The sequence below is a fragment of the Schistocerca serialis genome, chromosome 2 (assembly GCF_023864345.2).
Source record: "Schistocerca serialis cubense isolate TAMUIC-IGC-003099 chromosome 2, iqSchSeri2.2, whole genome shotgun sequence".
NCBI lineage: Eukaryota > Metazoa > Arthropoda > Insecta > Orthoptera > Acrididae > Schistocerca > Schistocerca serialis.
The window spans coordinates 812,239,347-812,251,052 of record NC_064639.1 but is presented as its reverse complement, the minus strand read 5'-3'; the positions used below and the strand labels follow the sequence as shown (position 1 = coordinate 812,251,052).

Here is an 11,706-nt window from a genome sequence, read left to right as displayed (position 1 = left end):
TTGTGGGTCTCCATTGGTGTGGTTGGTCGAGTCGTGCACTGGCCACATTGGTGGGACATTCATTTGTGACAGAGCCATGATATTGAGTTGCATGGGAACGTGAGGCCAGGCACACTGGTCATCAAGGTTCCTTTCGACCACGACTCACCACCACAAAGGAGAATATACGTATATGGATATGGTGTCTGTTCTTTCGGAGATGTCCGAAAGAACAGACACCATTGATGACCTGCAGCCGTCTAGAACGAAATTAGAAGTATATTAATACCATCAGCTGCGCACGGGCGTTGATATAGGTCAAAGGGGACAGGTGAAAATGTGTGCCCCGACCGGGACTCGAACCCGGGATCTCCTGCTTACATGGCAGACGTTCTGTCCATCTGAGCCACCGAGGGCACAGATGATAGTGCGACTGCAGGGACTATCTCGAGCACGCCTCCCGCGAGACTCACATTCTCACCTTGTATGTCCGAAAGAACAGACACCATATTCAGATACGTATATAGTTCAGGCGATACCGGCCATGACCTTCTTCTTCCGTGCGGATGCACACATATTCCACGAACTCTTACGGGACTTGGAAGAATGTCTTCCACGAGTAATGAGTGTGTTGGGGTGGGACACTACGAATGTAGTGTGTGGACATACAAGGTGAGGATGTGAGTCTCGCGGGAGGCGTGCGCGAGATAGTCCCTCCTACAGTTGCACTATCATCTGTGCCCTCGGTGGCTCAGATGGATAGAGCGTCTGCCTTGTAAGCAGGAGATCCCGGGTTAGAGTCCCACTCGGGACACACATTTTCACATGTCCCCGTCGATTTATATAAACGCCCGTGCGCAGTTGACGGTATTAATATAATTCTAATTTCGACAAAGGAGAATCGTCGCGCTGTGCACGAACCATATACTGTCCTCTTTACATCTGCAGAAGCATTAACTGAATCCCTGCAACATTCTGTGTCATTCCTCAACATTGGTTAGAAAATAGCATCAGTCTGACTGGGGAATTACCGTCCCATGCGTAGGCTGCTGTTGCCAGCATAACAAACACGGCTGCGTTTGGACTTGTGCCGTGACTTGAATGAATGAACTGACGATGTTCGAGGTCACATTGCACACTGTGGTGAATCACGTTTCTGCATTACGCCAGATGACAGTCGTCGGCGTCTTGGGCAGAGGTCCCATTCTTCGAATGTTTTGGAGAGGCACAGCGGAGTTATTCCTGGTGTTTTAGTGTGGGGACCCATCGAAGATGACCTTTGGACAAGAGTGACAGTGACTGACAGAACTCTGACGGCACAACAGTACGCCACAGACTTCTCAGGCTACAATGTTGTGGTGCCAGTTTTCAGCAGGACAATGTTCGTCCACACATAGCACCTGCCTCAATGAACTGTCTCAGTGATGCAGAGGTACTCCCACGGCCAGGAAGTTCTCCACGTCCCTCTCCGATAGAACATGCGTGGGACCACCTCGAACGTCCTCTATACCAGTGACAACACGGGCATACTGCCTTTGGAGAGGATACAACAGTCTCATGACAGCCTTTCCAACCAAATCGGTGCACGTAGCCAGGCCAGAAGGGTGAAACGTGAAACTGATACGTTCTTTGTAAATTTGAATCGATTATGTAATGATGAAAATAACATCATATAACCTTTCAAACCATAAAGTGTCATTTCCTCCTCCCATTTTGAGTGCTTCACTTTCTTTTTTTCATGTAGAGTATTAAAAATATACAGGGTGGTCCATTGATCGTGACCGGGCCAAATATCTCACGAAATAAGCGTCAAACGAAAAAACTACAAAGAACGAAACTTGTCTAGCTTGAAGGGGGAAACCAGATGGCGCTATGGTTGGCCCTCTAGACGGCGCTGCCATAGGTCAAACGGATATCAACTGCGTTTTTTTTAGATAGGAATCCCCCTTTTTTATTACATACTCGTGTAGTACGTAAAGAAATATGAATGTTTTAGTTGGACCACTTTTTTCGGTTTGTGGTGCATGGCGCTGTAAAAGTCACAAACATATGGCTCACAATTTTAGGCGATCAGGTGGTAACAGATAGGTGTTTCAAATTAGAATACAGAACGTAGGTACATTTGAACATTTTATCACGGTTATTCCAATGTGATACATGTACCTTTGTGATTTATCATTTCTGAGAACGCATGCTGTTACAGCGTGATTGCCTGTAAATACCACATTAATGCAATAAATGTTCAAAATGATGTCCGTCATCCTCAATGCATGTGGCTATACGTGTAACGACATTCCTCTCAACATCGACGTTTTTGAGATTCCCGATTCTCATGCAATTTGTCTGCTACTGACGTGCGGATTAGCCGCGGCAGCAGCTAAAACACCTACTTGGGTATCATCATTCGTTGCTGGTCGTGGTTGACGTTTCACATGTGCCTCAACACTTCCTGTTTCCTTAAATAGCGTAGCTATCCGGTGAACTGTCGGGATACCTGGATGATGTCGTCCAGGATACTGAGCAGCATACATAGCACACGCCCGTTGGACATTTTGATCACAATATCCATACATCAACACGATATCGACCTTTTCCGCAATTGGTAAACGGCCCATTTTAACACGGGTAATGTATCACGGAGCAAATACCGTCCGCACTAGCGGAATGTTACGTGATAGCACGTACTTACACGTTTGTGACTATTACAGCGCCATCTATCGCAAAGCGATAAAAGTGGTACAACTAAAACATTCAGATTTCTTTACGTACTACACGAATATTTAATAAAAAATGGGGTTTCCTATTTAAAACAAACGCAGTTGATATCCGTTTGTCCTGTGGCAGCGCCATCTAGCGGGCCAACCATAGCGCCATCTGGTTTCCCCCTTAAAACTAGACAAGTTTCGTTCTTTGTAGTTTTTTCGTTTGATGATTATTTCGTGAGATATTTGTTACGGTCACTATCAATGGACCACCCTGTATATTGCGACGCTAAGCAATTAAAGTCTTTAAAGAAGAGAATGAAAAAAGAATTTAACAAATTTGAAGAAACTGACCAGAAATAATCCTGAGTTCGTGTGATAAATCCGGTATCCATCAGACCATGGAAGAGTACAAACCTTATTATTTATAGTGTAGTAAAATGTGAGTGAGGGACCTGCTTCGTATCCTGTTAATAACTCATACCGAAAACGATAAAAATGAGCAAGAGTCCAGAACCGAAATCTCTAATATTTTGAAGCCACCTTCATTATATTGCATATTCATATTTGCGAACAGATTTATGTTGCATAATTTAGTGTCATTATATTTCAATAATTTCATGCCCATTGATATTTCATGAAATGTAATTAAACTTACTTAAACTGAAACGACGTTGTGCACCATCCACGAAAGAAGTGCGAAGTTTTGCCACATGGGAATGCAGTGAAACAGTCCGAAATTGTTAACCTGAGAAATCGTTCAACCCAAATCTCACATGATTTTCTTCAATATCTTGCCGTCTGATAAATTCACAAACAGTCGTTTTACGTAAGAGCAGTTTTGTTTTCTGGATGGACGACAAGAGATTTCAGTCGACTACCAGGAATTTCGAGTTTGTTGGCGGAGGTGATACGTTTGAGAAAGCAGAACAGACGTCGTTTGAAAGAAACGCTGCCACCTGTAATTTGAAAGCCTCGCAGAGTTCCTTCTCATTTACGTAATGCTCCGTATAACTCCCCGGACTCTGTGCTATACGGATTACCTCTCACGATCGACTTCCATAACGATCTACTTCGTAAACTCAGCGTAATCTCCTTCGAAGTTAGCAGAGAACAGTCAATGTTTGTCCACAATGTACAGTGGTAAAGTAATATGGTTATATTTATCTACCAGAACTGTGGACTTCACAGGTGGTGTAAAGAAAGTGAAGAGAAAAGTGGTAATTCGTATGGAAAGAAATTTATTTGCTGGCTATTTGCACGCAACTTCCTTAAACACTTAATGCCGTGAGCTGTGCCGAATGGAATGTGGAGTAGCCTTTGGCGTCGCCCACTCAAATTCGATCAACAGCAAACTTTTGTTTCCCAGTATTTACCATTTCTGGACGGTTCTCAAAAATTTTTGTAGTGTTTGCATATCTGGAATATTCCATGTTCGTATAAATAATAGTACTTTCTGTCCAGGAAGCAGTTATTTTCTGTCTGAAGGTTGGCGTCAGTAGTTCGAAACTCGAGATCTAGTGGTTAGGGTAACTGGTTCCAGATCGCTGGCTCCTGGGTTTGATTCCCGGCCGGCTCGCGGATTTTCTTCTTCCGGGGACTATGTGTTTGTGTTGTTCTAATCATTTCATCTGATCTTCAGCGACGCACGAGTCGCCGAATTGGCGACAGACAGAAAGACTTGCACCAGGTGCTCGTATTAACCCGGACGGGGTATCCCTGCCAAAAAGTGCCATACGATCATATTCATTTCGTTGATGTCCGTTACCCACATACTTTCAATGGTATGTGCTGATCTTCACTGACGACCATGCTTTCAGGTTTGGACTTAATTGTGGTTACAACAGGACGTGTAACATACGGAAAATGTTGTAGAGATAGTTCCTGAGTACGAAACTAAATCAGAGGTAGGAGCGAAAATTCTGCAGACTGTCTCATAAAGGTATACCATCAACGATAATATTTTGATTTATATGTCAATATGTGGATCTAAGACTTCAGAGACATCTTATTTTTCATTTCGCAAACATTATCTTTATAACAGTTAGTGTGTATATTCCATTTGCTATTACTAAAGTGTATAACATTTGGAGATGGCTTCTGGTACACAGAACCAGGACCTAATATTTGTTATTGCTGAACCATATCTAGCGCACAGCAAGTGCTCTGAATCATCCCTTTCAAATTTTACGGCCTGAGCAGGCCATCAGTGCTGTTAATACAGTTTAAGTCTTCCGAACCACTAAAATATCCTTTGTTTTTCGTGAGCAGAACCTGCAGAACTAACATCATGTTGTTAACATTTTGTTATCTTAAGCATTACGGTAAACGTAAGCGTTAGTTCAATGCAACATTGAGTAAAACTTATCATGTGTTGTAGAACGTGAGCAAAATTTATGAAAAGATACACAAATATTGTGTCTCCAATGGGGAAAACTCTTTCCACTCTTACAATCAAAATTTGGAATTTTATACGATTTTACGTTACTTGATAAGCTGTGTTATCGACTAAACAATCTTATTTTACGTTTTGGGCTGTGCAGTTCTTCCGTTTCCAGAGTTTTGCATCCCACCTTCTTATACATAGCTGACGTTCCAAGACCTTCCTCCATTCTCGTACTTAACATTCATATCCGTCACACCTTCTACCCGTCCCAACTACGCCCCAACGACGATGTCACCTCAGTGCTGCTGTTGCATCAATCATGTAAAATCTCAGACAATAATTACAGGAAAAACCACGCATGCATTCTGTCCTTGTTTCAAAAAGTCTATAACCGACCAAGTGAAACACTAAATTATCTTAGACGAATGTGGCCATAAAGCATCTTTGTATCTTCAAATACCAAACACCAAATGATAAGCGGAGAGCAAACGAAAATTACTAATAACACGAATTGCTCGAATATGTGAAACACATTGCTCGACCGTATGGTGTCCCGTATTCAGCTAAAAAATATTAAATGGACTTCCCTTCGTCTCTAGTTCTAGCATTCCCTCCAAATCCTTCAAAAAGGTGGACCACGCCATATTTTCGTCATCCTGATAACGTTAACGGCAGAATATGTCACTCCTTAAAACATCATCACCTGTCCTACATCTTCCGAAGCTTGAGTCTCAACACCAAGTCGTCCCATCTTTTAAAATTATGAGCTCTCCCAAACATATACCAATATTTCCCTCTAAAAATGGTTCAAATGGCTCTGAGCACTATGGGACTTAACGTCTGAGGTCATCAGTCCCCTAGAATTTAGAACTACTTAAACCTAACTAACCTAAGGACATCACACACATCCATGCCCAAGGCAGGATTCGAACCTGCGACTGTAGTGGTCGCGCAGCTCCAGACTGTAGCGCCTAGAACCGCTCGGCCATTCCGACCGGCATTTCCCATCTTTCTTATACCTTTACTTTCAAATCCACCACAGCTTTCAGTTCGGATAAGGAATGTGTAATATATTATAGCTTTTAGTTGGTAGCATAGGTAGATATCAGTATGCCATTCGAGGCATGATGCTACCTGATGGTATATCCGTACCTTTCGGCTCTGAGCAAACTGGATTTTTTTTATTATTTCGTTCGTCTCAGTTGCATTGATGGAAAATTTTTGCAGCAGTGGTTACCGGGCTGATACGTCTCAAACACAACAAACAATTTTATAAACCGTAACTAGTCATACAATATGGTGGCAAAAGGCACGAATATCTTCATTACAGAAAATTAGACTGAATTTAAGGGGATGGGACGTCGATAGTTTGAAACAACCATAGGCTGTTGCGGGTTTTAAAGAGAGTATCAAGACACGATTGACTCAAAAGGAGAAAGGAATACCATAAAAGAGAAACGGATAGCTTTGACAGATGATATTGTGAAGATAGCAGAGGATCAAATAAGCAGAAAGACAAGACACAGTAGAAGTCCTTGGATAACGGATGAAGTACTGAATATAACTGACGACAGAAGAAATGCACCAAATGAAGGAGGCGAATGGAAATGCCGACATCTAAAAAATGAGTTTAAGAGAAAGTGAATAATGGTTAAGCGGTTATGACTAGAAGACAAACGCAAAGCTATAGGGACATGCATAGCTAGAGGAGAAAGAGATGGCGCCTATAGGAAAATTAAAAGCACCTTCGGAAAATGGAGAAGCAGCTGTTGCACCACTATCACCCAGGACTGGACACCGTCTCAAGTATACTTACGGTGTACTCAACGAATGTGACGCAAAGAATGTAAGATAATCTTGCCGCCTAATTTCACTGATATTTACGCCGGGCAAGAGCGTAAATAGACCATTTATTTGGCGTAGCTGACACATGAAATAATCATGATAATATAGGGGATCATAGTCTATACTTTCGTAAAATAGTTCTCTGAGCTCTGATTACTTAACAGCGCGCGACTCACCCGCTTATTAGTATAGGATTGCGTGAGGCGCTTTTAGAATTTGTTAAAATTGGTGTCTACGTGGAGAGTTCAGAGTGACAAAAAAACGAAACGTAATCTCAGGGATTATAATTCGTGTTATCACATTAAAATATTGCTGCAGGATATCTTTACCGTGGCGAAATTTAATTAAAAGAAACCTTTGAATTAAAGAAAGTATTTTCTTTTTTTTTTTCAACGGAATAATATTTGTTTTGCCGAGAAGCGCCCATGTCTGTACAGAACTGAAGTTCTTGGCTTTTACGTTAATACGAAATAAATTAATGTATTCACTTTATTTTCTTTAATAATTATGATGCAAGTCTTCTAAAGCGTCCGTTGATGGCGGAACGCTATGAAATAATAATGAAATTATTCCTACACAAGATGTCTGCCGTTCTTGTTGCTTATCCAGCGTAATGTAAGAAAGTAAACCTCATTTTTACTTCTGCATGAAAGTCACTATACACATGAAAGAAAAATGCACAATTAGCATAAATTACAATATATTATTTAAAATTCACAATTTACAATGCGAAATGGCCACCGTAGCATGCGTTATCTTCAACACTAGAACAGAGAATGTCTAATAACGACGGTCTTTTTGGTTTCTTGCTCCAGCGATTAAAAGAACAATTAGCACATAGATTCTTTATAGTTATCTTATGGAGTCTTTTTGTAGCATATTATTTCATTTCATTACAAATTACCGTTATGACAGCTAACTGCACGTGCATTTTCAGAATTTTACAATTTTCTTTTTACTTTGTTTTGTGTGCGAGTTGTCGTCGCACTATTTAATATTTTGTACCGCTTATCGGTACAGAGTGCCTGTTTCACAATCTCAGAAATGTACTGAATAAAGAAGGGAAGACTAAACGGCGAATGGAAAATATGGGAGATAAAGAAGTAAACTTGTGGATAGTGTTATGGACATGGAAGAAGAGCAAGATAAAAATGAAATATGACTCACGATGCTGCGAGAAAGATGTGACAGGCCTCTAAAAGACGTAAATTGAAACAAAGGCTCTAGAGCATGGCTTCCCAATCTTTTCAGCTAGTGGACCCCTTCTTCAGTCGAAAATCCATGACGGACCCCTAGTCTGTTCCCAATGACCCCCCCCCCCCCCCCCGAAGTATCAATAGTCTTTGGTTTAGAGATGAATGAAAACAACTTGAAGGTCAAAAATCGACTTATGAAATTGGTAGTGCACTGACAAAGCAAGTTTAACATTTAATGATGCCTGGGGCCGTATACGTGCCAGCGAGTCCTGTGATTGGTCGACAAAGCTCGCTCGGCGCGTGCGTAAAAGTTTTCAGCGCATCTACCGCCGTGAGCCGGCGCACAAACGACCCCCGTATTGTTGCGAAACAGTCGATCAGAGAAGCCGCATTCTCCGACACTAAAATGTGTATGCGTTCTCACTTAGGAACCGCAAAGACTGCTTGGGAATACGACCTGAAGTAAATGTACACATGTTTTTCACACGAAAAAAAAGTGATGAATTTGATTTTCACATTTTTATTCAATAATTTTACTCATTATTTTACACGATTTCGTGAAGGGTGACCATGGACCACCTAGAAAGAGCCGGCGGACCCCTAAGGGGTCCGCGGACCACACATTGGGAATCCCTGCCATTGAAATTCTTGGTAGAGTAAACCATTAGAAAATTAATCTATCAGCTACGGTATGTTGATGATTTTCACTTATGGACCGTCTGACAGCAACTGAATAAAACACAATTTTAGTGCCATACGCGTTTCGCCTTTATTTTCTGCAAGGCATCATCAGTGGCCTGTAATATGTACATATGTTAGCTATTTTATTTACATTTTTGTCAATGTGCCTATAGGTTATAAACAGTTCTGGTGGTTGGTATTTCCTATTAAGTAGTAATGTTTTGAACTGTACTTACAGGTTGCGCAGACAGTTTCTTACATATTACGCTCCTGTTGCATTTTTGGTCTTGTTCTTCTTCCTATGAGCGCCAATTTGCTGTTTTTTCTGCATTCCACAGCACTATGCACTGAACGCTTGTTTTAATGCAATGTTTTGGTTTCTGTTGCCGACTGTCAAATGTTTTTGCCAAAGATCGAATATTACTGCCAAACTTATGAGTGTAACTATCGAAGTATCTGTGGTCTGTTCGTGTATGCATTTGTGTGTGCGCTTGTGTGTGTGTGTGTGTGTGTGTGTGTGTGTGTGTGTTTTGGTGTCATATTAATTTAATTTAATTTATTGCATTTAATTATTTATTTTTGTTTATGTCCTGTGTATGTGTGTGTGTGTTTTGGCGTTATATACTTTTTTTTATGTTATCATTTCCTTTATTAAGTGTAGTAAGGAGCCTGTGCTGATGTGTGTTTGTTCATTTATCACATGTTTGTTTTCTGCTATGGCTTTCTGGATGTGGAAGTTTTCTTGCATTTGTATAAGATGTTTGTCATGGTTGCTTATTCTCATTATTTTCATTTCTTGTTCCATGTTTGTAGGATGATGGTTGTAGTGTTTTAAATGCTCTGCAAATGTGGAATGGTTTGTTTCATACTTCCAACATCTGATATGTTCTTTGTATCTTGTTTCAAAATTTTTGCATGTCATGCCTATGTATACTGCATCACAACTTTGACATTCAAGTTTATATATTCCTGATTGTTGGAATTTGTCCCTCTTGGTAGCTGGCTGGCTTAGGTGTGATTGAAGGGTTTGCCCAGGCTTATATGCTATTTTGAAGCCCTGTCTCTTTAGGATGTTTGCAACTCTGTGTGTTAGTTTATGTGTGTAGGTCATGGTGTACCATCTGGTTCTTTTCTGTGTGGTGTTGTCATTGTGTGTGTTTGTTGAGTGTGTTTGTAAGTTTTCAGCTTGTGAGTTCTTTTGTATTGTGGAAATGTTGTGTTTGTTTTTTATTTGTGTTTTTATTTTTTGTGTACCACATGTGTGTCATACCCGTTGTTCCTAGCTATTTGTATGATCGTGTTCATTTCTTGTTCATAATTTCTCTTACTGAGTGGGATTCTGTTTAATCTATGTAACATGTGTCTTAGTGCTGCAAATTTCTGGCTTTGGGGGTGGTTGGATGTGGAATGTATTATTGTGTCCGTGGCTGTTGGTTTTCTAAAGATGTTAAATGTATGTTTACCATTTTCTTTTTTAATTGTAATGTCAAGAAAATTTATTTGATTTTCTTTTTCTTTTTCAAGTGTGAATTTTATGTTCTTATGAGCTTTGTTTATTTCTGAATGGAGTTCATCTATTTTTTCACTTGGCTCGTCTACCAAACAAATAATGTCATCCACGTATCTGTACCAATATATGATTTTGAAACTTTCATTTGTGGTTATCTTATCAAATATCTGATTTTCAAGGTGACTGATGAAAATGTTTGCTAGTGTTCCTGATACTGGGGATCCCATGGGCAGTCCATCAGTTTGTAGATAATATCAGCTGTTGAAAATACCAAGAGATCAAATACCCTGAGACATTAAGAAGAATAAACGCTCAATAATTTCTGTTCCAAAGAACACATGTGCTCATAGGTGTGAATATTATCGAACTGACGGTTTAATGAGTCATGGTTCGAGAATACTGCCACGAATTGTTTAAAGAAGAATGGAAAATTTTGCCTTGGAAATTTAGGTGCTTTTGACTCTACCAATAATCTATATGTTAGATAATAACTATAAAAAATATCGGAACAAAATACAAGGAGCGAAAGGCTTTCACGACTTGTAGTCAACATAGACTTCAGTTGTCATACTGGTAGGGCATGAAAAGGAAGCTTGAATTCTCTTCTTGTCTAAACCGTTTATCGCCCATGTTTCAGTTCCATATATGCCTACGCTCCATGCAAGTACTTAAAAAAATTCATAGCACTTAATTCGATGTTAGCAAATTTCTCTTATTCTGAAACACTTTATTTGCTATTACCCGTCTATCGTATCTAATTCGGCATCATCAGTTTTTGCTGTGCAAATATCAAACCTCATCTGTTACTTTCAGAGTCTCGATTTCTAATCCAAATCCTTCAACATCACCTGATTTAATTCGACTGAATTCCATTATCTTTGTTTTGCCTTTGTTGATGTTCAAGACACTGACCACTCCGTTCAACTGCCATTCCTAGTTCTATGCTGACTGTGACAGAATCATAATGCCATCGGCAAATCTCGAAGTTTTTACTGACGTCCGTCCAATTCCTACTCCAATTTTTTCTTAGTTTCCTTTACTGCTCGATCACTGAGCAGATTGAATGAGATCGAGGGTAGGGTACAACACTGTCTCACTCCCTTCTCAACTACTGCTTTCCTTCCATCCCCTCGACTATTAAAACAGCTGTCTGATTTCAGTACAAGTTGTAAATAATGTTTCGCTACCTGCGCTGTACCACGGCTGCCTTCAGAATTTCAAAGAGAGTAGGAGGACTGTCCAGAAAGTAAGTTCCGATCGGTCGCGAAACGGAAAACACAGTCAAAACCAGAAAAGTTTCATTTGCAACACTTAGGTTCACCTTCCACCTACTTCTCTACGTAGTCGCCACTCCAACTTCGAGTTTTGTCGTAATGTCGTATCAATATCCTCGTCATAGAAAGCAGC

General features: G+C 40.4%; 1 non-coding gene across 1 annotated transcript; it reads right to left on the bottom strand.

The window, feature by feature from the left end:
• Positions 1 to 321: 321 nt before the first annotated feature.
• On the bottom strand, positions 322 to 396 carry Trnat-ugu (transfer RNA threonine (anticodon UGU)). Its single transcript has one exon. It is a non-coding gene; the product is annotated as a tRNA-Thr (tRNA).
• Positions 397 to 11,706: the final 11,310 nt, after the last annotated feature.